Raw genomic sequence first — 15720 nt, forward strand, 5'->3', positions numbered from 1 at the left:
TAAGGCGTTTGATACGGTGTCACATGGGTAATTATTAGTTAAATTGGAAAAGATGGGGATCAATATGAAAATTGAAAGGTGGATAAGGAATTGGTTAAAGGGGAGACTACAGCGGGTCCTACTGAAAGGTGAACTGTCAGGCTGGAGGGAGGTTACCAGTGGAGTTCCTCAGGGATCAGTTTTGGGACCAATCTTATTTAATCTTTTTATTACTGACCTCAGCACAAAAAGTGGATGTGTGCTAATAAAGTTTGCGAATGATACAAAGCTGGGAGGTATTGCCAATTTACAGAAGGACTGGGATATCATACAGGAGGATCTGGATGACCTTGTAAACTGGAGTAATAGTAATAGGATGAAAGTTAATAGTGAGAAGTGTAAGGTCATGCATTTAGGGATTAATAACAAGAATTTTAGTTATAAGCTGGGGACGCATCAATTAGAAATAACGGAGGAGGAGAAGGACCTTGGAGTATTGGTTGACCACAGGATGACTATGAGCCGCCAATGTGATATGGCCGTGAAAAAAGCTAATGCGTTCTTCGGATGCATCAGGCGAGGTATTTCCAGTGGAGATAAGGAGGTTTTAGTACCGTTATACAAGGCACTGGTGAGACCTCACCTGGAATACTGGGTGCAGTTCTGGTCTCCCATGTTTAAGAAGGATGAATTCAAACTGGAACAGGTACAGAGAAGGGCTACTAGGATGATCCGAGGAATGGAAAACCTGTCTTATGAAAGGAGACTCAAGGAGCTTGGCTTGTTTAGCCCAATCAAAAGAAGGCTGAGGGGAGATATGATTGCTCTCTATAAATATATCAGAGGGATAAATACCGGAGAGGGAGAGGAATTATTTAAGCTCAGTACCAATGTGGACACAAGAACAAATGGATATAAACTGGCCATCGGGAAGTTTAGACTTGAAATTAGACGAAGGTTTCTTACCATCAGAGGAGTGAAGTTCTGGAATAGCCTTCCAAGGGAAGCAGTGGGGGCAAAAGACCTATCTGGCTTCAAGACTAAACTCAATCAGTTTATGGAGGAGATGGAATGATGGGATAACATGATTTTGGCAATTAATTGATCTTTAACTATTCATGGTAAATAGGCCCAATGGCCTGTGATGGGATGTTAGACGGGGTGGGATCTGAGTTACTACAGAGAATTCTTTCCTGGGTATCTGGCTGGTGAATCCTGGCCACATGCTCAGGGTTCAGTTGATCACCATATTTGGGGTCGGGAAGGAATTTTCCTCCAGGGCAGATTGGAAGAGGCCCTGGGGGTTTTTCACTTTCCTCTGTAGCATGGGGCACGGGTCACTTGCTGGAGGATTCTCTGCACCTTGAAGTCTTTAAACCATGCTTTGAGGACTTCAATAATAGCTCAGACATAGGTGAGAGGTTTATTACAGGAGTGGGTGGGTGAGATTCTGTGGACTGCATTGTGCAGGAGGTCAGACTTGATGATCATAATGGTGCATCCGATGAAGTGAGCTATAGCTCACGAAAGCTTATGCTCAAATAAATTGGTTAGTCTCTAAGGTGCCACAAGTCCTCCTTTTCTTTTTGCGGATACAGACTAACACGGCTGCTACTCTGAAATCTCCCACTAGAGTCTATGAATAATCCTTTTACCCTGTCAGGGGCCCACCACAGCTGAAGGCGGTTTTCTACAACTTTCATCAGTTTCCTTCTCTAGACCCTTACCAGCAGTGACCAAACAGCTGCAGACGTTCCCCTTCAGGCATTCCAATGAAAGAGTCCATATGCTTTCCTATGCTGAAAAACAAACAGGCTGTCTTTGTTGCCTGTTTCTTCTCCCAGCTGGAATTGCTCTTGGCTCAGTCACATGCTCTGTAGGGGCCACAAGTAACAGAATACCTTGCCTTCAAGGGGCTGAGACTCTGTGAAGGGGTTCTGGCTGGGCCCTGAAAGGGTCAGTGTGCTGCTAGACAGCATTCTCCTTCCTCCAGGCTGTGTCTTTTGTGATATGCCCCTTCATCTCTACTTCAAGCTAGGAGGCAGCTGCAATTTTGGCATCATTCTAGGACCGTGCATCTGGAAATGGGATTTCAGGGCCTGTCTGTATAGAGACACAGCATAGCTAGAGGGTCCTAGGTACCCCTGTGATTTGGAATTATGCTCTTCACAGGGTTACTCGTGACACGTCCAGCTTGGCAAGCAGCTTACCACATGCTCTAATGGCTGTATTGTCAACTGCTCTGTCATTTTGCTGTGACACTTGTGATGTGAGAGGTAAGGAAACTCAGACAAACACATGCAAGGAGCCAAGAACAACAACAAAAGACAAATAAATCTTCCCACCAAGGTAGAGATCTCAGAGCTCATTTATTTAGAGCTCAAGCTGGAGCTGAGATTTTCCAATTCGCCGACACCCAAAAGTACATCAAAGCTTGACTGGAATACAAAATCTACAACAATTTTTTTAAAAAATCCGAATTCATATCTAAGGATATAGAGAAGATGCATAAAAGAGTGGCTGAGGATCAAGCATACCAATCCCAGGATCAGGGATTTGCATGGCACGTTGCGAACAGCGTGATAGAGTTGTTTCCTGTGTGTTCCAGTAGCACTGAAAGGCATCAACGATCATTTCCTTGTTCACAGAACTGTTAGAAATGGAAGCGACTGCGGTAGATTTAGTCCATCTCCTGCTTTCTCCCCCACGCCCCGGACTCTATTATCTTTGATTTCTTGGAACTGTCTCCAGCTTGTCAAGGTGTGATGTGAGCGGGTCCAGGGATCCCGATTCGACCAGCTCGTTCGGAAGCTGGTGCCCGCTCCCAAGGAGGGCCATTGAGCTGTTGTGATTGTCACTGTGGTTTCTTTCCTCCCAGTCCTCGGGCTAATTCAGCTCCTTGCTGTTTGTCTGGAGTAAAGGGCAGCACATAGTCGTACTGCCTCAGGCGCAGAGTAGGGACCAAATTGTGACTCCGTCAAACTCAGCCTCTGCTTCCCTTTTGCTTTCTGGCAGAATAAGCTGGAACAGCCCATTTCCTGGCACAGCTTACTTCCCATACAACAGCAGATCAACGGTGCTGGCTGGCACACTGGAGTTAGGGGAGTCAGGGCTCTGTGAATTCCCTGCTCTTGCGCGCCCACTCCTTGTCCACCTGGCAGAAGTGGTTCCTCTCTCACCCCAGTTGTGAGCCGTGATGTGGCCAGCCTTGTACTGCTGGCACATAGGCTGGCTCACAGCTGAGCTCAGAATTCCAAATCTCTGTGCTAGGCCAGGGGTGACAGTGGACGAGAAGCTGGATATGAGTCAGCAGTGTGCCCTTGTTGCCAAGAAGGCCAATGGCATTTTGGGATGTATAAGTAGGGGCATAGCCAGCAGATCAAGAGACGTGATCGTTCCCCTCTATTCGACATTGGTGAGGCCTCATCTGGAGTACTGTGTCCAGTTTTGGGTTCCACACTACAAGAAGGATGTGGAAACATTGGAAAGCGTCCAGCGGAGGGCAACAAAAATGATTAGGGGACTGGAGCGCATGACTTATGAGAAGAGGCTGAGGGAACTGGGATTGTTTAGTCTGCGGAAGAGAAGAATGAGCGGGGATTTGGTAGCTGCTTTCAACTACCTGAAAGTGGGTTACAAAGAGGACGGATCTAGACTGTTCTGAGTGGTACCAGATGACAGAAGGAGGAGTAATGGTCTCAAGTTGCAGTGGGGGAGGTTTAGGTTGGATATTAGGAAAAACTTTTTCACTAGGAGGGTGGTGAAACACTGGAATGCATTACCTAGGGAGGTGGTGGAATCTCCTTCCTTAGAAATCTTTTAAGGTCAGGCTTGACAAAGCCCTGGCTGGGATGATTTAGTTGGGGATTGGTCCTGCTTTGACCAGGGGGTTGGACTAGATGATCTCCTGAAGTCCCTTCCAACTCTGATATTCTATGATTCATGGCTTGTGCTGCCCTTCTCCCACTCCTGGGTAAGCAGTTTAATCTCAGTGGAACATGAGCTGTTCCAGACCTCGTTGGTATGATTCTTATGAACCTCCATGCAGACTGCACAAGAAAATGGGAGACAATAGGCACTGGCTTATGGAGGCTGCAGCTGAGTCTGGAAAATAGGAACAGTTGCTGGAAAAGGCAGGACATTGCTGCTCTAGGTGACCTTACTACTAACCCATCAGTCTCTGAGGCGTATCTACCTACCCACTTTCTTCCCCCGCTATTTGAAGAGCTGAGATGTGACCTGTCCAGTAGCCCAGAGATCAAATGTTTCGAAGTGTGAGTCTCCTGGGAAGAAGTGTGCAGTTCCATCAAAATACGTTTCCCTCTAAGCCCTGATTTGGCTTTGCAGACTAGAACATATAATTGCTCATTGAGTTAAAATGTGGGTTTGGGGTTTTTAATGCTCCTTAAACTAAAAGACTCTTGTCCCAGTTTAAATCCATTCTTTTCATTGCAAACAGATGAGACGATCTTCCCCCAGTGCCACTTTATGTACTTCCTTGCAGACTTCATTCCTTTAGGCGGCGCATATAAAATTCTAGTAATCATTCCTCATCGTCCACTCTGCTTGGTGGCTGGAAAAGACACTGGGCCTAATTCATCTTTGATGCCTGTTCACTCAGTTCAAATAAAGAATTCTTCCAGGTCAGGTTCAAGACATTGGCAGGAGGAGCGTGAGGGGAAATGTGCATTCTCAGTGCCTGCGGTGTCTTTGTTGCATGGATAAACAGACGCTTAGCGTCCACCGGGGCTGTCAATCCTATGCCTTTCACGAATGCCCTCTGTCATGCTGTCTTGAGTGGCTCATGACAGTGAGTGCCTACCTCACGGCAGACTGTCAAAACCTGGACAGACACCCCAAATTGGTGGTATGTTCTCTAATTAGATTTCACCAACCAGTAAAAAAAAATGTGAACTCCTTGATCCTTATAATAATTTTACCATGGAGGCACAGACACTCCTCTTAGACTCTCCTGTGTATCTTAGGAAAGATGGGCTTAGTGATAGGTGGTCACTTACACCAGAAATCACACAATATTCAGATGGCTGCCAGTCCCAAAAGGCCAGTCACCTTTGCCAGATAAATGTGTATCTTAGATCTCACACCAAAGACAAACCTTTTTGCCAATCCTGTCAAAAACTAACTTAAATGTTTATTAACTAGGAAAAAGAAATAAGAGTTATTTACAGGTTAAAGCAAGCAAGCATGTACACAAATGAGTTGCAATCTAAATCCTAAGAGTGACAGAGTTGTAGTGATCTTTCAATTCAACACACACTTTGCTTCTCTACAAAAGAAAAAGGACACTAAATTATCTAAACTACTACATGTCACAAGGGGCCACAGCAATGGTTCCCTTAACCCACCCAGCAATATTGTTGATCTATCCAATTATACTCTTAACCCAGCAGAAGAATCTGTCCTATCTCGGGGCCTCTCCTTCTGCCCCTCCACCCCCACGAACATGATACAGTTCTGTGGTGACCTAGAATCCTATTTTTGACGTCTTCGACTCAAGAAATATTTCCAACACATCTCTGAACAACATACTAATCCACAGAGACCTTCCTACCAACACTACAAAAAGAAGGATTCTAGGTAGACTCCTCCTGAAGGTCGAAACAGCAGACTGGACTTCTACATAGAGTGCTTCCGCTGACGTGCACGGGCTGAAATTGTGGAAAAGCAGCATCACTTGCCCCACAACCTCAGCCGTGCAGAACACAATGCCATCCACAGCCTCAGAAACAACTCTGACATCATAATCAAAAAGGCTGACAAAGGAGGTGCTGTTGTCAGGTCGGAATATGAAAAAGAGGCTGCTCAGCAGCTCTCCAACACCACTTTCTACAAGCCATTACCCTCTGATCCCACTGAGGGTTACCAAAAGAAACTACACCATTTGCTCAAGAAACTCCCTGAAAAAGCACAAGATCAAATCCGCACAGACTCACCCCTGGAACCCCGACCTGGGGTATTCTATCTGCTACCCAAGATCCATAAACCTGAAAATCCTGGGCGCCCCATCATCTCAGGCATTGGCACCCTGACAGCAGGATTGTCTGGCTATGTAGACTCCCTCCTCAGGCCCTACGCTACCAGCACTTCCAGCTACCTTCGAGACACCACTGACTTCCTGAGGAAACTACAATCCATCGGTGATCTTCCTGAAAACACCATCCTGGCCACTATGGATGTAGAAGCCCTCTACACCAACATTCCACACAAAGATGGACTACAAGTCATCAGGAACACTATGCCTGATAATGTCACGGCAAACCTGGTGGCTGAACTTTGTGACTTTGTCGTCACCCATAACTATTTCACATTTGGGGACAATGTATACCTTCAAATCAGTGGCACTGCTATGGGTACCCGCATGGCCCCACAGTATGCCAACATTTTTATGGCTGACTTAGAACAACGCTTCCTCAGCTCTCGTTCCCTAATGCCCCTACTCTACTTGCGCTATATTGATGACATCTTCATCATCTGGACCCATGGAAAAGAAGCCCTTGAGGAATTCCACCATGATTTCAACAATTTCCATCCCACCATCAACCTCAGCCTGGACCTGTCGACACAAGAGATCCACTTCTTGGACACTACGGTGCTAATAAGCGATGGTCACATAACCAGCACCCTATACCAGAAACCTACTGATCGCTATTCCTACCTACATGCCTCCAGCTTTCACCCAGACCATACCACACGATCCATTGTCTACAGCCAAGCTCTACGATACAACCGCATTTGCTCCAACCCCTCAGACAGAGACAAACACCTACAAGATCTCTATCAAGCATTCTTACAAGTACAATACCCACTGCTGAAGTGAAGAAACAGATTGACAGAGCCAGAAGAGTACCCAGAAGTCACCTACTACAGGACAGGCCCAACAAAGAAAATAACAGAACGCCACTAGCTGTCACCTTCAGCCCCCAACTAAAACCTCTCCAACGCATTATCAAGTATCTACAACCTATCCTGAAGGACGACCCATCACTCTCACAGATCTTGGGAGACAGGCCAGTCCTTGCTTACAGACAGCCCCCCAACCTGAAGCAAATACTCACCAGCAACCACACACCACACAACAGAACCACTAACCCAGGAACCTATCCTTGCAACAAAGCCCGTTGCCAACTGTGTCCACATATCTATTCAGGGGACACCATCATAGGGCCTAATCACATCATCCACACTATCAGAGGCTCGTTCACCTGCACATCTACCAATGTGATATATGCCATCATGTGCCAGCAATGCCCCCTGCCATGTACATTGGGCAAACTGGACAGTCTCTACGTAAAAGAATAAATGGACACAAATCAGATGTCAAGAATTATAACATTCATAAACCAGTCAGAGAACACTTCAATCTCTCTGGTCACTCAATTTCTGATCTCAAAGTGACTATCCTTCAACAAAAAGACTTCAAAAACAGAGTCCAACGAGAGACTGCTGAATTGGAATTAATTTACAAATTGGATACAATTAACTTAGGCTTGAATAGAGATTGGAAGTGGTTGAGTCATTATACTAAGTGAAACTATTTCCCCTTGTTTATTCGCCCCCCCCCCCCCCGCCCCACTGTTCCTCAGACATTCTTGTTAAATCCTGGAAATGTGCTGGAAATGGCCCACCTTGATTATCACTTCAAAAGGTTTTCTCTCCCCCAACCCCACTCTCCTGCTGGTAATAGCTCATCTTAAGTGATCACTCTCCTTACAATGTATATTTTTTCATGGTCTGTGTGTATGTAAAATCTCCTCACTGTACTTTCCACTTTATGCATCCGATGAAGTGAGCTGTAGCTCACGAAAGCTTATGCTCAAATAAATTGGTTAGTCTCTAAGGTGCCACAAGTACTCCTTATCTTTTTGCGGATACAGACTAACACGGCTGCTACTCTGAAACCTGTCAATTCAAATTATCTTTCAGGGTGGGGAAATGTAATAAACCCTGGGGAACCCTGCGGGGGGCTTCAGTTTAGTGGCTCTGGCCCTGTGAGAGTTCAAATAGCAAAGAGATGAAAAATGTTCATGTCAACTATTTATATTTTCCTCTTCCAGCAATCAAACTGATGGCACGAGGCATTCTGCACGTACTTCTCAAAGGGTGGATGGGGCAATTAACATTTCATCTTATAATGGCCCACTTAAGTTTTGATAGTCCTCCTCAATAGGTGGCAGGGGAGCAGGAGAGAGGGTGAATGACTCCTGAGCCTGGGTTCACAAGTTCAGATCAAACATTTTCAAAGTTATAAAGCTAAATGTACATACTTCTTTGTAGCTTGGAATACAGACACTGCAAGTGAGATTAACGCATGCGGCAATTTACAAACATTTCACAGAGTCCAAACACTTCTTATAAGACTATTTTTAACAAAACTAACATATGAGTGAATTGGTCTGGTCTCCAGCAATGAGTTTGTCAGCTCTTAGCTAATGCCTGCAGCCTTGGAAAGAACTGGCACTTAGCCTGCCAGCGTCACACCCTCCTCCCAGGAGTTTGAATGGCTGATGTGAAGACTCTGACCGTGAGACACTTCATCTCTGGGCTGCTGTAGAAGGAAAAGTCTCAGCTCTTCAAACAGCGGGTGAGATTGTACGACCAGTGTCCTTTTTGCCGTCACTGTTACTGGGGAGCTTTGAAACCCTGTATATAGTTTTTAAAATACCTCTTCATAATAATAATCCTGAAGGGAGAGCATAATTATCATCATTAAAGGGCCTCTCCGAGGAAAGAATAGGTAATTGCCTTGATGAGCTCTTTGTAGTCTGGGATCACAGTCTCTCTCTGCCTGATTGGTCTCATTTCAAGATCAAGCAACCACATTTTCAGGTTGAAGCATTATTTGCATTGGCAGCTGGTCAGTGTAGCTCTTCCCTACACACCAAACAGGGAGCAGTGATTTTTTGGGAGTTTCTCCAAGTGAGCCTGGAAAGTGCACTGATGAGTAGCTGGAAGTCCAGAGCAGTAGTTCGGTTCTCCACCTCTTCCACACTAGTATCTCCAGAAGCCTCACTCCCATCCAGTCGGGATATGCCCCCCTTTTAGCAATAGGGAATGGCGAGGTGGTTGAGAACCTGTGCTCCTAACTATAGAATGAGTTCCCTTTTTCCCTGATACGTGGAATTGGGGTTCATGGCAAGTGGGAATGAAAGGATAGAAACAACCTCAGTCATACCAGTTTAAATTTCTTGGTATAAAACACCCCAGTCAGGATGCTAAGCATTAAACCCAGCTACACTGTAGTCAGATGCCTCACACAAGAGGGGTTCAACCAGCAAAGAAACAAAGGATGGTCTCCCCGAGACTTACTGAACGTTAGTGCCCCAATCCTATGGTGCTACTCCTTTCCATCGCTACTAATCAGAGATGGGAGAGCAGGAAAAAGGAATAGCTACCTGCTGCTTTCCTAATAGATCGGTTGACACTAATCACCAACTTAACAAATCTCTTACTGGTCCTACTAATGGTCCACCAGAAATATCTGCACCACATCAAAATTGGTGCTTGGAGTCTGAGCTGAATGGCTGGAATCTGTTTGGATTGTCAGCTCCTTGGTGAATGGGCTATATCTTTGTCTCGACAAAGCTGAGCATGCTGTCCACACTCAATAAATTATTAAGATAAACAATATTGCATTTTGGAATGGTCTCCTAAAGGAAGCAATTGGAAAACTCCATTGCCTGAGTCACTTAGCACTAGCTAGTTAGCGAACCGGAGTGTATACTATAGGTTCCCAAATCCTAGTCTGTGGATCATGTTGCTGCAGGGTGCTTAATGGTGTTCTGCAGTGAGCTGGCTGATGAAATGGTGCTGGCTGCTTCTTCTTTCTAGCTGCTGCTGCATTCATTGCCCAAAGAAAAGTTTGGCCACCTGTAAAAGCAACTGAAGCAAAAAAGAAGAGGATCTATCCCAGCTGTAACTGTTAAGGGATTCCTCTACATAAAGAGAGGAAACAGGAGCTACCAGTGGAACTGGAGTTGGCAGACACCAGCTGGAGAGAGATGCTAGGGAAGCAGAGGACAAGGCAGCTGAGCACCAAGTCCAGGGAAGCAGATGAGAAGGGAAGAAAGTGGAGGGGGTCGGGAAAAGAACCAGAGAAGCATTTGTAGGGGAGCAAAGGGATGGAGAGTACTAGGACAGATTGGGAGGGAGAAATGGAATAGAGAAGTGAGGCACTGTGGTCTCGTGGATAAGGGGCTGGGAATGGGGTCAGGAGACCTGGGTTCTATTGCTGGCTCTTTCACTATTTGACCTTGGGTAAGTCACTTCCCTTCTCTCTGCTTCTGATTTCCCTCACACCATTTGTCTAATAGATACAGATTTAAAAGTCTTCAGGATAGGACTCTCTTACTACATGTCCATACAGCACCTAATGCAATAGTGCCCCGATTTCAGCTGGGACCTGTATGTGCTACTGTAATACAAACAACTGATGAGCAAAATTTGATCGCCATAGTTGGGGTCAGGAAGGAATTTTCCCCCAGGGCAGATTGGCAGAGGCCCTGGGGGTTTTTCGCCTCCCTCTTCAGTGTGGGACATGGGTCACTTGCTGGAGGATTTTCTGCACCTTGAAGTCTTTAAACCACGATTTGAGGACTTCAATAGCTCAGACATAAGTTAGGGGTTTGTTACAGGAGTGGGTGGGTGAGATTCCATGACCTGCGTTGTGCAGGAGGTCAGACTAGACGATCATAATGGTCCCTTCTGACCTTAAAGTCTATGATTCTATAAAGAGGAAACTGCATGATTAACTCTTTCAAAATGGACAAAACAGGCCTTTTCTCAAAGGCAGTCAGTATGTAAGATACTTTCCTGATACTTTTCCCTGGCAGCTATTGCTACAGTTGCCACAGGGACATCATACAGTCACAAAAGGAGGCGATGCATCCACAAGACAATTGCTCCATTGAGGTGTGAGCCACATTTCGGGAAAAGCCTGAGACACCCCAGCCTTGATGATATAAGAGAGCTCTCCTATGCTCAACTTCTACCATTCTCTGATTCTCTGACACTAAAGTTCATTGCCCACGCATATTCTAAGATCGCTCCAGCTGCCTGGTTTATGGCTATCTGAAAAGCTTCTGCTGCAGAGTAATAATATACACATGAAAGAGGTTATTGAAAACATTACAGATCATAATTTTAATAAATGCTGGCTCCTGTCATCAAGTTCTTCTGTATTTATAGTTTTATATACTGCCAACAGATCGAAGTGTTTTGTCTTTTTGACAAACATTTCATGCACTCATAAATTAACTCATTTTTCAACAAAATCTGACATCAGCGGTTAAGTTGTCAGTACATAGACGTACTAGGGATGACAGGTCCTCTCCCATAATGAAAACAAAGAGGTTTAAACGAGTACCAGCCAGTAAGCTAAGTGCACTGATGTCCAGTTTGCTATCGCAGGCCCCATTGGTCACATTTTGACAGGAGGTGCCGATGTTGCAGCATGCACATCGGCCCAAACAACTGCATGAAATATTGGATGATTTCGAGTACGTACTGCACAGATGTGCCAAAAGGGGCCAGGTGACACCCACTAGCTCCGGTCATTTTGATGCAGCCAGAAAAGCCGAGGCTCTTGACCCTGCTTGCTGCTCGTGACAGTCTGCAGATGAATGGGCGTGTCATAAACATACAGTTAAGGGTAGCATAAAATCCCTCCTTTAAACTGTAAGGGGTTAAGAAGCTCAAATAACCTGGTTGGCACCTGACCAAAAGGACCAATAAGGGAAGAAGATCCTTTCAAATCTGGGGGGGGGGGGGGGGGTTTGTTTGTGTCTTTTGTTCTCTTCAGGACAGAGTGGGACCAGGGCAGGAAAAACCATCTCCTAAAACCCTACCTGAAATACGCATCCAGTATTACAAAAATTGTAAGTAATAGCAAGAAAATACGTTAGCTTAACTTTTGTTTTAGCTTGTGAATTTTCCCTATCCTAAGAGGGAGGTTTATTCCTGTTTTTGTAACTTTGAAGTTTTGCTTTGAGGGGAATCCTCTGTGTTTTTAAAACTTTTTACCCTGTAAAATTACTTTCCATTCTGATTTTACAGAGATGCTTCTTTTACTTTTTTCTTTATAATAAAATTCTGTTTTTAAGAACCTGATTGGTTTTTAGTGTCCTAAACACCCAAGAGTCTGGTCTGTGCTCACCTTGTTTACCTATTTGGTTATTAGTCTCAAGCCTCCCTAGGAAAGGGGGTGAAGGGGCTTGGGGGAATATTTTGGGGAAACAGGAACTCCAAGTGGTCCTTTTCCTGAATCTTTGTCTAACTCACTTGGTGGTGGCAGCAGTACCGCCCAAGGACAAGAAAGAAATTGTGCATTGGGGAAGTTTTTAACTTAAGCTGGTAGAAATAAGCTTAGGGGGTCTTTCATGCAGGTCCCCACATCTGTACCCCAAAGTTCAGAGTCAGGAGGGAACCCTGACAGGCCGGGATTCTAAAAGCTATGCCACACCAAGTGAGTTTTCAGATGCAGTTGTAATAAAAACAGGCCCCATTCTTTTATCCAAGTAGTCCCATCTACCCAGCACCTGACCCTGGGAGGCCCCATTTCAGCAAGACATGAAGCAAATGCCTAGTTTAAAGTTAACCTTGCTGAATCAGGGCTGCTTGTGCAGGTCTGATTGCCACACTGAGGGCTTGGAGAGATTATGCCCAGTTATGTAGAAGGACACGGGGGCGGGGAAGCTATTTTTGTAGGAAATGTGGCATTAGCTGTAATTCATAACCACCCTTCCCTCTGCACAAAAGGCTTGTCACTTGAACGAGTGCCATTACTCTCCTTACTTGCTCATTTCCCCAAATCATAGCAGCAGACTAACTCAGGAAGCTCCTGCCACTTTAGAGAGGTTGTAGCCAATTATTTCATTTAATCATTTAATAGAGGATTTATTGTTGTGGTTAAGTATAATTAATTAGTGCATGATGGGTAGGTTTAAGTAGGATAGGATCATAGAAGTATAAGGCTGACAAGCATTTATGAGTGATGAATGTGAATTACGTATAAGCAAAGTAAGGCTCTAGTGCAAGGCCTATAGGCTGAGGCCTGTAAGATGTCAGCTTAGCCAGGCTAGGCCTAAGAATGGTTGACATCAGTAGGAATAACCCTGTACCAGTAAAGTTACAAGATTACTGTAAAGAATGTGCCAATGCGTGATGTTCTGGAAATTATTCCACAATGTATCTCTCTAGACTGCGAGACACCCGATTGTAACATCATGAGAAATTCTGCTGTTACCATGGGGCCGTGTGTATGTAGATGCTAATGAGAATAAGGGGCACTAAGAGGATAACCTATAAAAAATTGGGGCACACCAAAGTTTATGGGAGGTGGAAGTACAAGTAAGGAAAAAAGGGTTGGAACCGTAATGCATCTATATGTAAGGTAGTAGGTGTGGTCAGAACACAGGACAGGGAGGGAAGACTCCATCAGGAGATATCCCCCCACTCCCCTTCCACTGATGACAACCTGACTCTGATATCTTTGGAAATGTGAGTATGAAGACAGTACAGGCTATTGCCAGCCAGCACCGTTGATCTACTGTTTTATGGGAAGTAGCTTGTCTAAGGCTGCACAGGAAATTTATAGTACATCAGAGATCTTGGGACTCCTGCTTCCCTGTCCCCTGTTGTAAGCAAGATTATACTTCCATATTTCAGAAGCTTCAAGAGATGGTAAATATATTTAGCCTAGAAAAGGACTGATAAAATGCAAATCACAGATCTAACAAGAAACCAATATGGTAAGTGGTGCTGAAGAAATCAGTGAGAGACTCAAGGGCTTAGAATTCTTGAAGATCTGTTCAACAAAGGCATTTCAGTGCAGAAACACTGCTCAGTACATCAGCTACTGCAGGGAAATAGTAAAAAAGTCTGCATGAGTCAGTATTGGAACAGAGATAAGAGAGGAAATAACCTCACTGCACTGGAGTTCTGCTCCTAAGTCATTCCCATAGCTTGTACAATGTGTGTATATATTGTACGCATGTGTATAGACCAGGGGTGGGCAAATTTTTTGGCCTGAGGCCCACATCTGGGTATGGAAATTGTATGGCGGGCCATGAATGCTCACAAAATTGGGAGTTGGGGTGCAGAAGGGCTCCAGCTGGGGAGGCGGGCTCTGGGGTGGGGCTGGGGATGAGGGGTTGGGAGTGCAGGAGGGTGCTCCGGACTGGGACCGAGGGGTTCAGAGGGCAGGAGGGGGATCAGGGCTGGGGCATGGGAGAGGGTCAGGGGTGCAGGCTCCAGGTGGCAGTTACTCAATCAGCTCCCAGAAACAGCAACATGTTCCCCACTCCAGCTCCTATTTGGTGGTGCAGCCAGGCGTCACTGCTTGCTGTCTTGTCCTCAGATGCCACCCCTGCAGCTCCCATTGGCTGCGGTTCCCAGCCAATGGGAGCTTGAGCCGGGATGCAGGGGGATATAAGGAGGGAACAAGCTCGAGCCAGGGGGAGGGAGGGAGGAAGGAAGGAAGGGAAAGGAGAGTGAGCTTGAGCCATGACTTAGCGTGGGAGGGAGGAAGGAAGGAAGAGTGAGCTTGAGCTGCGGGGAGAGAGGGAAGAGTGAGCTCGAGCTGTGACGTGGGGAGTAGCTGGGTTGCCAACTTTCTACTTGCACAAAACCGAACACCCTTGCCCAGCCCCTGCTCTGAGGCCCTGGACCTTCCGCAAGGCCCCGCTCCCGCTCACTCCATCCCCTCCTTCCTCTGTTGCTCGCCCTCCCTGCACTCATTAGCTCATTTGGACCAGGCTGGGGCAGGTGGTTGGAGTGTGTGTGTGGGGGGGTGAGGGCTCCAGCTGGGGGCACAGGCTCTGGGATGGGGCCAGAGATGAGGGGTTTGGGGTTCAGGAGGGGGCTCCGGGCTGGGGGTGGAGGGGTTTGGAGGACAAGAAGAGGATCAGGGCTGGGGTAGGGAGTTGAGGTGCGGGGGCGGTGAGGGCTCCGGCTGGGGGTGAAGACTCTGGGGTGGGGGTGCAGGAGGATGCTCTGGGCTGGGACTAAGGAGTTGGGAGGGAGGGAGGAGGATCAGGGCTGGGGCAGGGAGCTGGGGCTTGGGCGGGGGTTTGGGATGCAGGCTCCAGGCAGTGCTTACCTCAAGCAGCTCCCGGAAGCAGTGGCATGCCCCCCCTCCGGCTCCTACGCAGAGGCGCAGCCAGGCGGCTCTCTGCACTGCCCTGTCCAAAGGCGCCACCCCCCACAGCTCCCATTGGCTGTGGCTCCCGGCCAATGGGAAGTGCAGAGCCGGGGATTGGGGTGCGGGCAGTGTGCAGAGCCCCTACACTTATGAGCCAGAGAGGGGACAGGCTGCTGTTTCCGGGATCCATGCAAAGCCACAGCAGGCAGGGAACCTGCCTGAGCCCCTCTGCGCCAACGACCGGAGCTGCCAGGGTCCCTTTTCGAGTGGGTGTTCCGGTCAAAACCTGGACACCTGACAACTCTACTGGGGAGGGAGGAATGGAGGGAAGAGCGAGCTGGAGCTGGGACATGTGGAGGGAGAAAAGGTAGGCTTGCCAACCCTCACGGTTTCGCCAGGAGTCTCCCGGAATCAGGCCCTATCTCCTGGAGGCTACTGAAACCAAACCGGGCAATTTTAGGCCGCTGAAAGTCTGGTGGCACAGCAGAGCTAAGGTAGGCTCCCTATCTGCTCTGGCCCTGCTCCGCTCCTGGAAGCAGCCAGCACATCCCTGCAGCCCCTGGGCGGGGTAGGGGGGTCTCTGC

Source organism: Chelonia mydas, chromosome 2 (genome assembly GCF_015237465.2).
Source record: "Chelonia mydas isolate rCheMyd1 chromosome 2, rCheMyd1.pri.v2, whole genome shotgun sequence".
NCBI lineage: Eukaryota > Metazoa > Chordata > Testudines > Cheloniidae > Chelonia > Chelonia mydas.